This window comes from Leptodactylus fuscus, chromosome 11, assembly GCF_031893055.1.
Source record: "Leptodactylus fuscus isolate aLepFus1 chromosome 11, aLepFus1.hap2, whole genome shotgun sequence".
In the NCBI taxonomy this organism is placed as follows: domain Eukaryota; kingdom Metazoa; phylum Chordata; class Amphibia; order Anura; family Leptodactylidae; genus Leptodactylus; species Leptodactylus fuscus.
In genome coordinates this window covers 39554830-39574882 of record NC_134275.1, presented here as the reverse complement: position 1 = coordinate 39574882, position 20053 = coordinate 39554830, and the positions used below count along the sequence as shown (strand labels likewise).

General features: G+C 44.2%; 1 protein-coding gene across 3 annotated transcripts in view; it reads left to right on the top strand.

Annotated features, from left to right (window-relative positions):
- The window catches only part of KCNT1 (potassium sodium-activated channel subfamily T member 1), a 214274-nt gene that overhangs the window by 9237 nt on the left and 184984 nt on the right, over positions 1-20053 (top strand). The window contains exon 1 of one of the 3 annotated variants that reach the window (XM_075259502.1): positions 16855-17006. The exons of the other annotated variants lie outside the window; for them this stretch is intronic. The gene's annotated coding sequence lies outside the window, so the exon portion shown is untranslated. Of the gene's footprint in view, positions 1-16854; positions 17007-20053 lie in introns of those variants that run through there. 3 annotated transcript variants of the gene reach the window in all.

Genomic DNA, 20053 nt, shown 5'->3' with positions numbered 1-20053 from the left:
TAGTAAACACTATAACTGTAATAACATAGCTGCATCCAAGTGTAGGATGGAGAATACAAGCATGGTAATTGTCCTGCAGCGCCCCCTTCTGCAGTGATCAGCGCTGCGCCCTATGCGAGGCACGCTTTCTGTGTTTTTGCATTTAGCGCAGTGTGAAGGTGTTAGTCCCCGCAGTGTTTGCTGTTTGTATTATTGCCTGTGTGGGATTATCTTTAACACTTCGTTCCTCTTCGCTATAATTAATAGAGAAATTTTTTCCATTCAGCTCTTGCCAATAACTGTGCCGGCCGGGTTTCCAGAAGATTGACTCACATTTACAAACAGTTTATAGGATAATAAATAGATGAACACTCGTGGCTGAAGTCATATCGGATTCCAATAATGTGTGGCCTGAGGTCTGGGGACGCTCAGAAATAAGCTGGACTCTGGGGAGTGCTCCTGAGGAAATGTGCTAGTTCGATCCCTATCGAACTGATAAAACCCAGTTTAGGGCGTCTTTCAACTCTAGGGTCACAGCCAGAGATGCCGTGAAGCTCTCGCCAAATTCAACAGCTTGAGATATTCTGCAACTATCACCTTACCGTTGTATAAAGTTGAATGTCGCACCGTGACATCATAGAGATACGTTGACATTTTAATGCAGATTCCTTTTTCCTTATCTATTTATTTTACAGACGAGGACAGCAAAGTGGTAGAGCCGGTGTCCCCACAAACAATCAGAGTATCCTGGGCTTATGGAACTTTGATACCAGGGGAATGATATGGGAATATTAACTGGAGTCAAAACTACATTTCCAGTTTTTCAGTAAAGCAAGGGCTAGTTTACACAGGGCAAAATGGTCAGGTTTTTGATGCAGAATCCACGTCAAAATCCTGCTCAAAAAACCGCCTCCCATAGAAATCAATGGGAGCCGGTCATTTCCTTTTTCCACGAGCAGTGTGTTCCCGCACGCGGAGAAAAGAAGCGAGCTGCCCTTTCTTCAGGCGGATTCCGTGGCTGATTCAGCCGCAGCGTCCACCTCACGACACCACCCTCTGGACTAATTCATTTGGGACGGAGCGGAAAGCCGCAACGGGATGTGTTCACGCGGAACCCTGTGTGAACTAGCCTTTAGGGTTCCTTCACATGGAGTAAAAATCTGCTTCAGGAATTAGGAAATGTTTTTTTCCTCCAGCACAGTGTATGGACCTTGAAAAAACCGATAGCGGTTTTTCTATGCAGTTTTTGCCAATTCCATGTGGATTTTCCACCTCCCATTGACTGCGTTGGTTTTTGCAGGCGGAATCCGCCTGAAGGAAGCTTTTTTTTTCCACTAGCGGAAAAAAAATGCTAGCAGAACCCATACAACTCTATGGGAAAGGATTCAGCGTCAAAATCCTTGCCAAAAAACTCTGTGTGAATGGACCCTTAGTCTTTATACTAAGCTGTCTGTGTAATGGCTTCAGGGGGCCCCTGGACATTGAAGGTCATGGGCTCCTTTCCAGCTCCTGTACCTACAATGTACTTGGTTTGGGTAAATAAACTGCATTGGAGGAGCATTTCAACTTTACGGATCAATGTTATGAAGACGGTGCCTTTGAGTCTTGTGGCCATAGTAGGTGGTTTAGCCAGGAGGTACAAGTCAAGGCCAGGAAGTACTGACAGTCTCAGACTGGGCCAACAGAGGATCCTGTGGGAACCCCTGGCTGTAACAAAATAATGGACTAGCAGAAGGCACCCAAATGTGAAGCATACTATGGTCTATTTCTATGGGGTTGTTGGAGGTTGGGCCCCTAGAATCTTTTGAACTGGTCACTGGCTTCTGAGCACTGGTTATATTGTAGCACAGTTTAAGAAAGCGGTCACGCGCATTTGCCCCTTTAAAACAAAGAGACATGTCAAAATTCTCAAAATTAACAGAATTTCAGTGTAGTAATTTTACGCCTTATGTTATGGGCTCCACTAAAATGGAAGCAGACGGAGAAGAAAGTTAGGGCGGCTTTATGGGCCAGCTCACCAAATGGTGGCATCATATTAGCGGCCTCAGATTCGAAGCATGCATTAAGAATTCAACAGCTTCCAGATGGAGAACTCCTCTGCCATTTTACGGCATTTCTGGCTCAATAAAGGTTTGTTTTCTACCAGTCCTAGATGGAGCGGCCTGTACATGACATACCAGGGAAACTGGGGTAAAGGGTACAGATTTAGAGGGGTTTAGAAATGAGTAAATATTTAGAGGGATTTTCCACTTAGCACAATATCTTTGTTAAATAGGTCACCCAAGATCATTAGATCAGATTATAAGAAAACCCAGCAGAAATTGTTCATTGTCTTTATAGCACCACCACTGGAGAAAAGAGGCATTACAAAGTTACCACTGACATGAATAGGATGTGTGTGTAATGCAAGGGAGTACCAGTCCATAGTCATAGATATAGTGGATCTCCACTTTGGATGAAGTTGGAGGTCCTCATTGGGGACCCCCTTAATAGTTGTGAAATACAAAATTAAGCTCTCTTTGTCAGTATTTAAAGGGATTGTCTTATGGTAAGAGTTTATCACTTATCCACAGCTATCTAAGTCCTGGGGGTTTCACTGCTGCGACCGATCAGGGTCCCATGTCACCTGTATGAATGCATGCACACTACAGTCTTACATTTATGTGAGTTAAAGTGCACGTATGATTGTCTCTCAATTCAAAAGGGTTCATGGGACCCCATATTCTTTTTTTTCTTTTCTTTTTTTTTTTAGTGGACCCCTTGCAGTCAGATACGCATTCACTTTAACCCTTTCAACATTGGACATGTATATCCTCATAAAGCTGCTTTATTCTTACATGTGCAGGCCCCCTGGTGGCGAGATAAGGTTGTAACTATATCTCTGCATCGGGTATAGCTTCCTCTACAGCTACAGTGCTTCCCATTTCCCAATGAAGGTATAATAATAAATACATATATCTCAATGCTGCAAAAACATAAGTTCTTGATTATGGCTGACAGTGGGTTGGACTGCTGTAAAACTACAGTCCTATCTGCCTGCGATCACTGGTGCCTGAGCCATCAGCGTGCGATTAGGCGTCTGCAGACACGGAGTGTACGAGCTATCTGCCCGCTACAGAGGGCGATATTTAATTACTCAGCCTCAACCTTGAGAGGATTGCTGATGGGGTGATGCGTGAGGAGATATAACTGCTCGGCTTTACCAGATATTAATAATTTAAGCTTCTATTGCTTAATGGTTGGGCGAGAAGTGAAGCGCTCAAAGACTCTCGCTGTAATCCCGCTGTCAGAAGCTGTTACAGGCAAGATAGGAAGCTGCAAATTCCTCAAAGGCAAAAATCATTGTATAGCAGGGCGACCGTCCCTTCTGCGAACACTGAAGATCACTGAGATGTTCTGCCCTTTTATCTGGATCTGTTTCATAGTATTTCTAGTACAGATGTAGCAGGGCTACGTTTGTCAGATGTAGCAAAGCTGAGTTTGGAACAAGTATAGATCCAGTTTCTCAGATAGTTATTTATAACTCATGTCATAATCTGGTTATTAAAAGTTTACTACAGAAGAGGAAGACCTATATTTAGAGAAATGGGAAATGTCTATGGGCAATACTGTAACTACTATAATACCGCCTCATATGTCCAAGAATATAAAAACTATAATACCAACTGAATGTACTATAATATATCTACTATAATACTGCTCCTATGTACAAGAATATAACTCCTATAATACTGCCTCCTATGCACAAGAATATAATACTACTCCTATGTACAAGAATATAACTACTATAATACTGTTCCTATGTGCAAAAATATAACTACTATCATACTGCCTCCTATGTATAAGAATATAACTACTATAATACTGCTCCTGTGTACAAGAATATAACTACTATAATACTGCCTCCTATGCACAAGCAGGGGCGGATCCAGGGCCAGGCGAGCCGGGCAACCGCCCGGGGCCCCGCGTTTAGCGGGGCCCCGTGGCGCGGCCGGGACCTAACAAAATGGTCCCGGTCGGCATGTCCCGATTCCAACTGAGCTCAGCGTTAAAGCAGGAGCTGACAGCTCCTGCTTTAAACGCCTATGTATTCAGCTCATCGGCGGTAGGACAGCTCAGCTCCTGCTTTAACGCTGAGCTCCGGCATTTGTAGCCGCGATGTGATGATGTCACATCGCGCCTACAATATGTGTATGAGGGAGAGAGCTGCGGGGGGACGAGGAATGGTGAGTGTGTGTGTGAGAACGGCACGACACTGGGGCAGATGGAGGGGGGAGAAAGGCATGGCACTGGGGCAGATGGAGGGGGGGAGAACAGCATGACACTGGGGCAGATGGAGGGGGAGAACGGCATGGCACAGGGACAGATAGAGGGGGGGAGAACAGCATGACACTGGGGCAGATGGAGGGGGGGAGAACAGCATGACACTGGGGCAGATAGAGGGGGAGAACGGCATGGCACTGGGACAGATGGAGGGGGGAGAACGGCATGGCACTGGGACAGATGGAGGGGGGAGAACGGCATGGCACTGGGACAGATAGAGGGGGAGAGAACAGCATGACACTGGGGCAGATGGAGGGGGGAGAACGGCATGACACTGGGGCAGATGAAGGGGGAGAACAGCATGACACTGGGGCAAATGAAGGGGGAGAGAACAGCATGACACTGGGGCAAATGAAGGGGGGAGAACGGCATGACATTGGGGCAGATGAAGGGGGGAGAACGGCATGACACTGGGGCAAATGAAGGGGGGGATGGCATGACACTGGGGCAGATGGAGGGGGAGAGAACAGCATGACACTGGGGCAGATGAAGGGGGAGAACGGCATGGCACTGGGACAGATGGAGGGGGGAGAACGGCATGGCACTGGGACAGATGGAGGGGGGAGAACGGCATGACACTGGGGCAGATGGAGGGGGGAGAACGGCATGGCACTGGGACAGATAGAGGGGGAGAGAACAGCATGACACTGGGGCAGATGGAGGGGGGAGAACGGCATGACACTGGGGCAGATGAAGGGGGGGGAACAGCATGACACTGGGGCAAATGAAGGGGGAGAGAACAGCATGACACTGGGGCAGATGAAGGGGGGAGAATGGCATGTCACTGGGGCAGATGAAGGGGGGAGAACGGCATGACACTGGGGCAAATGAAGGGGGGGAGAACGGCATGACACTGAAGCAGATGAAGGGGGGATGGCATGACACTGGGGCAGATGAAGGGGGGGGAGAATGGCATGACATTGGGGCAGATGAAGGGGGGAGAACGGCATGACACTGGGGCAGATGAAGGGGGGAGAACGGCATGACACTGGGGCAGAGATAGAGGGGGGGACATGAAACTAGGGGTAGATGAAGGGTGTATATGAAAATGGGGGAGAGATGGAGGGGGGGACATATAATTTACGGGTGACTGTAGGAGGATTATACTGTGTGGAATCACATGAAAATTGAATGAGAATGGGTGGAGTCAACATAAAAGTGGGCGGGGCGTAATTTGCTGCGGCGCACTGCGTGCGCCGCACATTTTGTTCCCTCTTTCTGTTCTTCAACAGTTGGGAAGTACAGGTTAGAAGTGCGAGACCCCCCAGTAAGTAGGGCCCCGCCAAAGTCAATTGCCCAGGGCCCCGCAAACCCTGGATCTGCCACTGTGCACAAGAATATAATACTACTCCTATGTACAAGAATATAGCTACTATAATACTACTCCTATGTACAAGAATATAACTAATTCAATACTGATCCTGTGTACAAGAATATAACTACTATAATACTGTCCCTATGTACAAGAATATAACTACCGTATATACTTGAGTGTAAGCCGACCCGAATATAAGCCGAGGCCCCTAATTTTACCACAAAAACCTGAAAAAAAACCTTGCGTATAACCCGAGGGGGGGGGGGGGGGGGATGCAGCAGCTACTGGAAAAATTCAAAAATTAAAATGGTCGGAGTTTTTGGGTGCAGTAGATGCTGGGGAAGGGGAGGGGGCACTGCAGATCCCCTATATTCAGTAGACCGGGCACTTTCAGACACAGGGATACCTAATGTGTATGTGTTTCACAGTCATTTTTCTACTTTTATATGTATTCTAGGGAAAGGAGGGATTTAGTACTTTTAATTTTTTTTTTTTTTACACACTACTTTATGGGAGATTCTATACATTGATATTGCGGATGGTCATAGCCCCCCCCCCCCCCCCCCTAAAAAAAAAAAAAAATAATAATAATTTTTTTTTTTGCGGACTCGAGTATAAGCTGAGGGGGCTTTTTCAGCAAAAAATTCGGCTTATACTCAAGTATATACGGTACAATCATACTGCTCCTATGTACAAGAATATAACTACTATAATACTGCGCCTATATACAAGAATATAACTACTATAATACTGCTCCTATAACAAGAATATAACTACTATAATACTGCTCCTATATACAAGAATATAACTACTATAATACTGCTCCTATATACAAGAGTATAACTACTATAATACTGCTCCTATGTACAAGAATATAACTACTATAATACTGCTCCTATATACAAGAATATAACTACTATAATACTTCTCCTATATACAAGAATATAACTACTATAATACTGCTCCTATATACAAGAATATAACCACTATAATACTGCTCCTATATACAAGAATATAACCACTATAATACTGCTCCTATATACAAGAATATAACTACTATAATACTGCTCCTATATACAAGAATATAACTACTATAATACTGCTCCTATATACAAGAATATAACCACTATAATACTGCTCCTATGTACAAGAATATAATTACTATAATACTGCTCCTATATACAAGAATATAACTACTATAATACTGCTCCTATATACAAGAATATAACCACTATAATACTGCTCCTGTGTACAAGAATATAACTACTATAATACTGCTCCTGTGTACAAGAATATAACTACTATAATACTGCTCCTATGTACAAGAATATAACTACTATAATACTGCTCCTATATACAAGAATATAACCACTATAATACTGCCTCCTATGTACAAGAATATAACTACTATAATACTGCTCCTATATACAAGAATATAACCACTATAATACTGCCTCCTATGTACAAGAATATAACTACTATAATACTACTCCTATATACAAGAATATAACCACTATAATACTGCTCCTGTGTACAAGAATATATATTTTCATGTCTAGGAGTATTTTTATATGGGACTGCTCTTTGTACGTATATTTTCTTTAGCTGATTAATGTTCCCTGTAAATTTCTTCCCGTGAGAATCTGCTTCGTGCTTTCTTGCTATTTCTGTGACATAAGAGAACTTTTCTTATTTACATAAATCTCTGTGTATTGCTGGGATTACTGGCAGCGCACGGAGCTGGTGGCACAAGTCCCTCTCCTCTTTATATCGCATAAATATTAACATGTGAGGTTGGCATGTGCCAGGAAGACTAGCTATGTGGCAGCACCAGCACAGTTGTGCAGTATTGAAGAGGTGATCCTCCTGTGCAGGCTTGTACAAGACCCCTGGAAGATGTGATAGACGTTCTTGTGATCTACAATGAAAAGTGCAAAGTCTGGCTCCTATGGCTATAGAAGGGTGGGCAACTGGAAAAAATCCAGGTATGATTGCAGAAAGTTTAATCTGTTCCGACTCAGGCTAGCTTACAGTATGCGCTAATACCATATATAGATGTAGCAGAGCGGAGTTTGTAAGAGAGTTAAAGAAGAGTCCATCACTTTCTTGCAATAGAAAACTTTACATGGACACTTAGTTATGTCTTTTACCGCTTCCTATGTGGTTACCATTGTACTTAATGGAAATATCACCTGGCTACCATTCTCATGCCCTTACTGTGTGTACATTGTGATAATGCTATGTTATGTAGTACTATACTTACAGCATTGTGCTGTATACCTTTAACAAAGCACCATTGTTAGGTAATATTACACACAGGAAGTTAGGTTTGTTCCAGCAATGTATACATAATATAACCAATGTACAATTGACAGTGTAATTTATATACAGATATAAAAAATTTTAACCACTTCTGGACCGCCTATAGAGTATTTACATCCGAAAGTGGTTGCCTTGTTCTGCAAAGACATACCGGTAAATCCTTGAAGTTTTCACCAGCTTCACAATTTTGTACAGCTGCTGAAACGGGGAGCTGACTGCAAATACAGCCAGAGCTTCCCTAGAGAAGGCAGGGACAGTTTATTACCATCCCTGCCTTCCCTGATCATTGTGTACACAGCGCTCAATGAGTACTGTAAACACAGCTCTGGGCACCGCCATGATAAAGCAACATTTTATTGCAAAAAATATAATTTTTCACTTTCACTCCCCAATGTTAATAAATCTATGAAACAGCTGTTGGATCAAAATGGTCAGTAAAGCCCTTGATAAATTCCTTGAGGGGTGTAGTGTACAAGATGAGGTCATGTTTTGGGGTTTTCATTGTTCTGGTTTCCATTGTTTTAGGGGCTTTGCAATTGAGATATGGCACCCAAAAACTATTCCAGCAAAATTTGCCCTCCAAAAGCCAAACAGTTGTTGCGCTGTGGCACCTAGAAAGGTACCCTATACCACGTTTGGTGGGAGTGCAATGTTCTCAGGCCCTTTTGGGATGCAGAGTTTGCCCTGTGCACCAAGATGTGTGGCCGCACTGTCACAGCATCTCCGCAACTGGCCCTCCTTTCAATCATTCCTGGCAGGATATCTGCGGTGAAGAAGGACCTCCTGCGACACTTTCTCACGGCTGCCAGGACCCTCATCCCCAGGCATTGGTGTAGTACTACCCTGCCCTCCCTGGTTCCTACAAGAGCTTCTCCTCATTAGGAGAATTGAGGCCCTGGTCGCAGAGGAGTCTTTAGATCCTTCCAAATTTGACAGGTTCTGGTGGCCTTGGGTGGTGTTTTAGGAGTCGTCGGAGTTTTCCTCCTTCTGATTGAAGGCGCCGACTGTTTTTCTCGAAGGTTACTGGCCACTTTACCCTCTCCCCTTTGCTCTTCTTTCCCCCTCCCCTATACGTCCCCTTTATTCATTTGTGGCTCTTTGATATTTGATTTTACGTTACTGGGTCCTCGTGTCTTCTCTTGCATGGCTGGAGGGATTTCCCCCTGGCCTTTTGTTACTCCTGCCAGGCCTGCGTGCCTTTAACTTTGTTTTATTCATGCCATGTTCCTTTTGGTTTGTTACTTCTTCCTTACCTTGTTTTCTTATAAAAATTTTTTTTAAGAAAGCCAGTTATAGATAAAATTAATTTAGGGCTCTGTGGTCTAAAACGAAAATATTGTAGCGATCACCTGTGCCCAGATAATGATATAGGGTGTCTGAATATGTCACCACGCCCCTTTATATAAGTCACACCCCTTCAACAGCCACTCCCATTTTATTGAATAGGTCTCTCGCTTGATGTTTCTGTACTTGTGTACATGTCTGTGTCTATGTGTAGCTATACAAAAACACAACAGACTTCATCAATCAGTGGGGCTGGTCAATGGCCTTTGGTGTATTTCACAGAACGGAATAGAATGGAACAGTCCACAGAATTGAGCCAATCACAGGGCCACATGTTATGTAGTAGGAGGCCTGACAACAGGTAGAGGGATAGCTAAACCTGCTGGACAAAATCTGTTACAAGGGCCAACACAGATGTCTCACAGAACCTCAGGGGGGGTATGCAAGGGGTTGGTTGCTCCAGGTTCAGGTTCCACTGATCAAATACTGATGGCCTATCCTGTGGGTAGAGCATCAGTATGAAAACACTGGTGGAGATGGAAAACCCCTTGAAAGCAGAGTGGGTGACCGTTATGGCTCCTTCTTTGGGTTTCTTCAACTCAGACAACTTTTTGACTCTTACTATGCTGCCCAGTCAAAGGAGGGACTGACAATATTGGACTCTCTCACCAGGGGACAGGATCATCTTCCTTCGAGCTCAGGTTGTTGAGGGTTATGAGGTCGATGTTGAGTTATACAATCCTATAAGAAAGGAGGTAGCTATAGAGTGTACAGAGTAGTAGTCACACCTGAGCCTTGGTGCCGGATGGGGTCTATAGGCCCATATGCCACAAGTACTATGGGTAGATGGGGGCCCCCTGAAACAGATTTTGACAACAGCAGCTTCAGCATCCCCTCTGCCTGTTAGGCCCTATTTCATAAGTCAAAATGTTGTCAAGTCTCCAAATAGCCAATATTTTGCGCTGAGATTGGCGCGGTTCAGCGCACTGTTTGTGTTCATCCACTCAATGTCCTCCTTCCTAGTTAACCTCATTAGAGGTATTTCATTCACAACTAACACGCTTTGAAAGCACCATCGAGCTCTTTAGTGTAAAAACATAATTGTTTCCCCAGCAGCCATCTTATACAGTAACCACGGCAACACCTTTTTTAATACTCTGCTCCCAGGCTGCATCCATGTTGTCTGCCTGGACATGCAGTCCTGTAATTTCATATGTCTCACACGAAGCTTAAAGCAGAATTCTGCTCCTGACATCTTACATCAACAGCAATCACTAGAAAAAAAAAAAAGGAATGTGTTCTGATTATGTGTTTTCATGTTTTATCCTCTATTCACATCTAGAGCTATTTTTATAAAAATCCTTTGGACATGTGCATTTTCCATTCGTCCCTTAAGTGCCCTAAACCACCAGAGAATATAAAATGAATACCTTCACTCCCCTGTACCACCATGGAATTTACCATTTACCCTTCACTCCCCTGTACCACCATGGAATTTACCATTTACCCTTCACTCCCCTGTACCACCATGGAATTTACCATTTACCCTTCACTACTATAGACCACCATGGTATTTACCATTTACCGCATACTACACATAGCTTAAAGTTTCGTGGCCCCAGTTCAAAATCTGTACTGGGGCCACACTCCTACCTTATGTTATTTAAATTAATGTTATATTTTGTGTGGCAGAGGGATCTTTAGGGCCACCCAAGGAGCCCTTGGCCTGGTAGCAACTACTATTGCTACACCCATGAATATACTAGGAGGTTTTTTTTACCTGGATTTTGACGCAGATTCCAAGTCAAAATCCGGACCAAATAACTACGTGTGAACTAGCCCTTATCTTAATACTGTGCGGATCCACAATTGCAGACAGTTATGGACCCACAAATTACAGTCATGTGAATGGGGCTTAACAGAGCTTTCAATAATATAAACAACTTTGTACTGAAATGTAAAGCTCTCTGCATTTGGTACTTTTGAACAATTAATGTTCACTATTTACATCGCACAGGATCTGTTTCACAGTGACCGTGCAATGTTATTACAGCCTGTACTAATATCACATTTGCTATAAAACAGATACTGTGTGATATAGTGAGGGGACCCCAGACAGTATTATATGCTCCGCAGTGGCCCTCAGACCGTATTATATGCTCCACTTAAGTCATCGCGCCTGCGTCGGGGCAGAGGTCACACTCTGCAATCAGTGTAGGCCGCGGTCGCGCGAACCGCATTTGCACATACAACTGAAAGCAGCGACTGCTCATCAATGGGGAATCCTGTACCAGATTCCCCGTTAGTGAGCGATCCGGGCAACCAAACGCGTGCCAGCATAGAGGGCTCTGCGTGCCCTCTCTGGCACGCGTGCAGTAGGTTCGTCATCACGGTACTAGACCATCAGGGAATTTAACATTTAAGCTTCACTACTTTAGACCACCATGGAGTATATAATATAAACTTCACTACCCTAGACTCTCAGGGAATTTACTATTTACCTCTTTCACTACCCTAGACCACCAGGGAGTTTACGATTTACCCTTCAGTACCCTAGACCACCATTGAGTTTATTATTTGCCCTTCACTACTCTAGACCAGGCATGTCAAACATGCGGGCCGCATGCGGCCCTTTATAGGCATATCTGCGGCCCGCACAAAAGTCTCAAACTTTGTCTCTAAAGTTTAGAGACAAAGTTTGAGACTTTTGTGCGGACCGCAGAGGTGCAAAACTCACGCTGCTAACTCGCTGCTGTACGCTGCTGTGTAGACGTGATGTGACGTGATTACGTCACATCGCGTCTACAACTGTTAGCGCGCGCGAGAGAGAGTGCAGCGGGGGAGCGAGGACTCGGATTCGTCGGAGAAGGTAAGTTTAATGTGTGTACACATAGAGATGGAACGTGAAACTGGGGGCAGATGAAGGAGGGGACGGCATGACACTGGGGGCAGAGATGGAGAGGACGGCATGACGCTGGGGGCAGAGATGGAGAGGACGGCATGACGCTGGGGGCAGAGATGGAGAGGACGGCATGACGCTGGGGGCAGAGATGGAGAGGACGGCATGACGCTGGGGGCAGAGATGGAGAGGACGGCATGACGCTGGGGGCAGAGATGGAGAGGACGGCATGACGCTGGGGGCAGAGATGGAGAGGACGGCATGACGCTGGGGGCAGAGATGGAGAGGACGGCATGACACGGGGGGGCAGAGATGGAGAGGATGGCATGATACTGGGGGAAGAGATGGAGAGGACGGCATGACACTGGGGGCAGAGATGGGGGGGACATGAATCGGGGCAGAGATGGAGAGGACATGAATCTGGGGGCAGAGATGGAGACATGAATCTGGGGGCAGAGATGGGGACATGAATCTGGGGGAAGAGATGGGGGCATGAATCTGGGGCAGAGATGGGGGGCATGACACTAGTGGCAGAGATGGAGAGGACATGAATCTGGGGGCAGAGATGGAGGGCACATGAATCTGGGGACAGAGATGGGGGGGACATGAATCTGGGGGCAGAGATGGGGGGGACATGAATCTGGGGGCAGAGATGGAGGAGGGACATGAATATGGGGGCAGAGATGGAGGAGGAACATGAATATGGGGGCAGAGATGGAGGAGGGACATGAAATGGGGGCAGAGATGGAGGGACATGAATATGGGGGCAGAGATGGAGGGACATGAACATGGGGGCAGAGATGGAGGGACATGAACCTGGGGGCAGAGATGGAGGGGACATGAATCTGGGGGCAGATGAAGGGTGTATATGTAAACAGATAATTTTCTTTTATGAAATAACAAAATCTTCTCAGAGAACAAGGCTGACTGATCACCACTTATCATCTTTGATCAAAGTAGGCACTGCGTTGTCATTTCAGCCTGATATACCAACAGTTGTTAGCACAAAGAGGTGTCAAGCCTCAGGACAAAACACTAAAAAAGATTGAAAAAATTGATAGCAAATAAATGTTTAGTTTTTAATTGCTGTATTTTTGTTAAATATATTAGTTGCTGTTACATATTACTACTTCATATCTTGTTTTCATGACTGCTGTTAAAATACGTGTGTGACATTAGCTGCTGTGTGCGGCCCTCGCAACAACCTCTTGTTACTCATGTGGCCCTCGGGGTACCCTGAGTTTGACATGCCTGCTCTAGACCACCAGTGAATTTACCATTTACCATTCCCTACCCTAGACCACTATGGAATTTACCATTTACTATTTCACTACCCTAGACCACCAGAGAGTATGCCATTTACCTCTTTCACTACGCTAGACCACCAGGGACTTTTTGTTGTAATTACATACAAACAGCGGTTTAGAAATAGTGAACAGGGAGGGTGGAGGTGTTCATATTTTCCTAACACTTTACCTTGTAGGGATTAATAATCAAAAAAATGTCCCTCTAAACCGTTTAGTAGAGCATTTCTCATGGGTAAACAATGACGTGCTGAGCTGATTCCCATCGGGCGATGTTTACATTCCACTTTAGCCCTCTCCAGCGGTCTCGGGGCTGTTCCCAGGGCAGCTGGTCTGTGTCACTTTTATTATGGCTAGAGTCATTTCCCATTTTCTGCTACAGATTCTCAGCTCCCTCGGGTAGACCGCTCTACCATCCGCTCTAGTACAAGTATTCATGAGGATCATTTATATTATTTCCTCCTGTTCAGCCTGCACATTTCCCAGCACTGTATCTTAGAGTGAAGACTACTACAATCAGTTGCCTTTTTAAAGGGGTTCTCTACTTTGGACGATCCCTTTTTATTACTTGGGTGCCATGATATTGTCAGACTGCTGAATTCCCCAGTGATCACTAATCTGTAGAGAGCCTAGAAACAGGTCTTTTTTTCCTGGCAACACCACCACAGGAGAAATGGAGCATTGCAAGTGAGAGACACTTTTTCTTCCCACCATATTTTCTACATCTAACGCTAGGGCTACACAACGACTTTGGCCACATGTCAAAACACACGACCAAAGATCAACAGCTCGCCCTGCGACTGCTTCGCTAATCATAGTGAATTTAATCACATTATAATCCCTAGCCGAATAAAATCAGTATTCTGTCTTTTTTGACTAGAAGCCACAGTCGTAGCACCCTGGGGGTCACAGTGCCACTCCATACACTAACATTAGTGAAGCAGGCACAGGGCAACGCACATATCATGGCCAAAGGCATGGTTTCAGCCCCAATAATTGATGGCTTAACTTTCAACTAGAGGATTGGTTTGTCTGCCTCTATTGGTCAGAAGAGGAACTAGGAGATGTGCAGGGGCTTCACACGGAGTAAACGCGCTCATTTTGGCAGAATACACATGTAAAGAATACATGTGTAAAAATAAGACTCCCATTGACTTCAATGACATTTCTACACGTGTAAAAAAAACGTCAAAAAATGTGTCGCGTTTTCTGGTGCGTTTTTTACACGTGTAAAAAATGTCTTTGAAGTCAATGGGAGTCTTATTTTTACACGTGTATTCTTTACATGTGTATTCTGCCAAAATGAGCACGTGTTATCTCCGTGTGAATGGACCCTTACTGTGCTGAAAATTCATGGAAAGCAATATGCAAATAAGACCTCATTGGTGGAAATGGGAAACTTGCTCTAGCGCCATCTTTGGAAAGTGATTCCATGTAAATCAATGTCTAGTTTTCCTGAAACCTAGTAGTATAATCTGGGAATAACGCCAAGTCCCTGTATTGACATATTATGCTACTAAGCTTCAGGAGAAGGAGGGTTTGCGCTATAGGAAGCTACCTACAAAAAGGTGGCGCTAGAGCAAGTTCCCCTTTTCACTAAGGTGGTTTTATTTGCGTATTCCTTGCCTCCATTGGCAAATCAAGCACTTTTATAGAAATTACTGAATAGCCTACACATTTTCATGGAACGGCTGATATGTAGCACTTATGATCACTATGGGCACAGAACGTACATAATCTGTAATACCGTGTTGAATATGATTGCTACACCCAGGCTGACCACCGGGTGGCGCTGGTGTTATTAAAAATCTAATTTCAGATTTTGCCCCAGTTTAATGTCCCTTTTTATCTAGGAATCTTTTCCTAGAAATGTTTTCATCCCTGGTTCAGTAGATAAAATTATATGGAGGGATTGTTCTGAGGTTCTGCTCATAACAACACCTCTTTCAGTGTGGGCACAAAGAGTGGTCCTCCATAGCAACCAATCCCAGGCAGTCTTATTACAGCGTTTTAAAACTGTTTTAGTTACCCTTAGCAACCAGAATTCAGCTTTCATTTTTCATAAGCGGACTACAAAATGAAAGCTATGCTGTGATTGGTTGCTACAGGCAACTAATTATCCCATTTTAATAAATTATTTCTGTATAAGGGTGCATGCACACTGAGTAACGCCGGGCGTGTATCACAGCCGTACACGCCGGCATTACAGCAGACTGCCAAACACTTCCCATTCACTTCAATGGGAGCGCTCGTAACAGCGGCGTTTACGAGCGCTCCCATTGAAGTGAATGGGAAGTGTTCGGCAGCCCTGCTGTAACGCCGGCGTGTACGGCTCTCATACACGCCCGGCGTTATGTAGTGTGCATGCACCCTAAGTTAGGTCCATTAAGGAATAACCCAAATTACATGTAGATTTTACCCATGCCCATTAGGATGTATTCACACTTTCATTTTTTTATGTAGTTTTTTTCAGCCAAAGCGGGTATAGTTCATAACTGGAGAGAGAACATAAAGGACAGGCACTGCTATTCCAGCTTCTAATCCACTCCAGGGTTTGGCTTTAAAAACCACATATAAATGCCACATTAGTTGTGTGACCAAAGATTAGCAGGTTGCCCTGTGACTGCTTCACTATTGTAAGAGGATGGCGTCACACTGTGACCCCGAGGGTGCTGCGGCCATTCGTAAAAAAACCCCCCAGCAGTGCTTGATCTTTGGTTGCAGCACCCTTAGGGGTCACAATATGACTCCATTCACTTAGTGTAGGAGTCCCAAGGCTACACAACGATCTTTAGTCGTGCGATGAGACTCCCATCCAATGTGGTTGTGTAGCCCTGCAATAATCCAGGATACATTACATCGCTGTGAGTTTTATTGTGGTTTTTGATACCGGGTAATTTCCCCCTTGGCAATTTTTCTTAGATTGAATTTATTATCATGGACAAATTGTAAAAATCCCAGAGGTTGTTGTGTAGTATTTAGGGGTATAGTCACACTATCATTCTGTCCACAGAAGTAGATTCTAGAAAACAGAAGTTGCCGTCCCGTTATAGTCGGTTTCATTTTATGAACAAATCCCAATTTTGGCTTCAAAAACCTGATTAAAACATGAACATGTGAATAAGCCCTTGGAGCGCATTTACATGGTGCAGCTAATGCAGTATCCAGCTTTGATGCGATTTTTGGTGGAGTTTTGTAATTTTGCAGGAGAAACACAATTCTTTAAAATGTTTCATCTACAAAATCAAAAACTGCATGCTGTTTTAACTGCACAGTGTGAATGCACCCTTGTGACAGATTCGGACATGTTTTTATAAGGCAGTGACTGGAGCTCGGATCATGTTTCTGATTAGCTGGCGCAGGTGGAGCAGAACCTTGTGCTGGGAAGTTTCCCAATCACTGGCAGTGCAGCTGTCAGGTGGGAGAAGCCTTCGCCTCTGTAGTTATTACTCTGAGACCCTAAACAACTACACACTGGCTGCACCTTGGCCCCCCCACCATCTGGAGGTCATGACAGTCGAGGGTTTACAAAGGTGACCACCTACATGGACATATGTGACTTGTCACGTGTCCTATAATGGTGAGTAGAATACAGCTGGTACAATCTATAGGAAAGTATGGGGCTACATGAAAGTTTTATGCTTGCCATGGGTGGCATGTATATGCAAGGTAAAGTGTCTGACCTCTTATGGCAAATTGTTGTCATGGGGGAGGGGGAGTTGGGTATGTTTTCATCAAGTGAACAGCTGACTGCAACTTCCCTGGGCAAAATACGCTCAATGCAGGACTGGTTGTAGACAAACTGTGGACCTGGGCAAAATTAAAAGCGGGGCCCCAGATGCTGAAATACCAACAATGCCATCATATTTCCAGTGGCAGCTCCTTTAACCCTTAAGTACTACCTTCCATCTTGTAGCTATGTAAGGAGATTTCTAAAATAGTGTACACTAACCGCACCCATGTTCCAAGAATATAAGACTATGATGTCAGTAGAGTGTTAACCCCATGTCTGCTAGAGAATATTGTAAATATATAATATTTAACACTATCATGGTGTCTATCATAATGATATGTGTATGATAGACACCATGATAGTACTTAAGGGTTAAAAATGCCCTCTTTCTGTCCCCAAAACAGTAAAAACCACCCCTCCTTATGCCCACACACAATTCATATAACCACCTTTATACTGCCTTATAGATTTTTGCACCCCCTCATCAGTTATTATAGTGCTTCAGTATAAATAGTCCCTGCTTATAAACCGTGCCCCATATCAATAATAGCCCCCCTCATAAATAGTGCCCCCTTATAAATATTCCCCCATTAATAATTTCCCTCTCATAAATATTTAATCTTATAAATAGTCCACATTATCCATATTAGCCCTCTTATAAATAATAGCCTCTTTAACAATACTCTCTTTATAAAGTTTCCCTCTTATAAATAATAAATAGTTCCTCCCTTTAGAAATAATAGCCTGCCTTATGTTTCCACCTTATAATAGCCCCCCTTATAAATAGTAATTTTATCTAATAGCCCCTTTATATATAACACCTTTTACATATAATAGTCCCTCTCCTGTAATAGCCTCCTTATATATAATAGCCCCCTTATATCAGCCAACCTTATATATAATGGTTCCTCTCCTATAACAGTCCCCCCTTATCATAGCCCCTTATATATGTCTTCCCTTATATATAATGTCATCTCCTATAATAACCCCCTTACATATAACATTCTCCCCTTATATTAGTCACCTTGTACTCCCCTTACCGCGCTCCCACCCTGAGCGAAGCAGCTGCAGGCTCTTTTCTGTAGTAGTTGTACAGGTGGCACGGTACAGTGACGTCATGACACCACCTGCGCCACAAAGTTCTGTGCATTTCTGCAGGTCCTCTATTGCAGAGCAGGGACTTTTCAGCTCCCTGCTGTGTCATAGTATTACACTGTACTGGCGTGCACAGCACAGCATGCCCATACAGTGGGAGCTCCCTGGATTCCACCCATCAGGCTAAAAGCCTGATGCTCCGGATCCCGGGAGCCCCTTTTGGGAAATTGCCCAGTATGTTCCACTCTAACACCAGCCCAGGCTGTATGCCAAGGGTCTTGGGGGCCCAACCTGTGCCACTATCACACTATGGTTCTTATCTTAAAGCTTTACTCACATGTTTTGGCCAAAAACTTTTTCAACATTTATCAAGTTATTTGCCCCTTTTTTGGCATAAATTTTTGGAGACTTGTTTGCTCGCTGTGGACTATTCATGAAGCATTTGCCCCTTCTTTTTCCAGATGTTTTTTCTCCTTTGCCCCCATTTAGCTTCTTGATAAGGAAAGGGGATGTGGCCAAAGTGGAGTTTCTTTACTCATCATATTTATAACTTGCACCTTCTCTGCAACCTAAAGGGGTTTTCCAGAAATCTGGTTTTGAGCACCTTTCCCATGAATAGATCATCAATATTGTAACCATCAGCTGGTACCAAAACGACACTGTTGGTAGAGTCAGAAGTGGATGGCTCTGTCCACCGTGTACTGGTCATGGAGGTTTACTACAACTGAGCTCCCATCCAGATCCATGTACTCCAAGCACTGCGATGTATACTGCCTCTCAAAGGCTCTTGTTCATTACAAGGTATAGTCACACTCTAAATATACATACAATGGATCTGGGAGTACTAATAAATGTATATACTCCAAAGAAGCATCCCCCCCCCCCCCCATAAAAATAGATAAAATATAACTTTTATTAGACTGTTAAAAAATAGGGCAATATAGCGGCCCCTAATGTATCTATAACAATAAAGGTGTTGATACTACACACCTACTAAGATAAAATCTAGATCACAAGCATGCTAGCAGCACAAGGATTAATCTTACAAGGATCGGGCTGTGTATAAGGGCATTCATGATTGACAACCTTCAAGGTCAGCACAAGTACTCAGCTTTGACTTGGTGTCGATTCACCACAAGGTCGTGATCGTGTATGAGGACGTATATAACTCAAACACATCCACATCAGCACCAGTAACTAGCTGTTACTTTGTATCATTTCACCACACAGCCATCTATAATAAGCAGAGACTAGCTATTACTAATACATATTGTAGTATGCTGGATGCAACAATGTTTTTGAAATCCAGCAATATGAAATCAGCTTGCCTCTTGCCCTTGATGTCAAACTACCCTCCACCTAAACTTCCTTGTAGCTACAAGATAAGTGTGACTAGGTTAAACAAATGCTAAATAGATTGTGGTTCTTTTAAGGTTTGTGAATGAATACCCACACCCCCTGTCAGTAGTAAAACTACTGGAAGATAGATTGGTCGCTTGTAAATATTAGTCTCTGCGCGTTTCCTTATACTTAATTCATCAGGAGACTGTACACACTTCTACCCCACTACACCTTAATACAATGTGCGGTTACAACCGTGATTCCCAGGACCCTGATGATGGGTCCCAGTACTTATTAGAGGCCGACACGATGTATGCTCCGACCCGCTCTTATTTAAGCTTTGGGCGGGTCTCACTTCCACCTCCCCTGAGTCTCCCACCAATCGGAAGTCAGTCTCACTATCACACGTCCTTTACGTCACAGGGGAAGGGGGCCCTGGGCAATTGCCCAGTATGTTC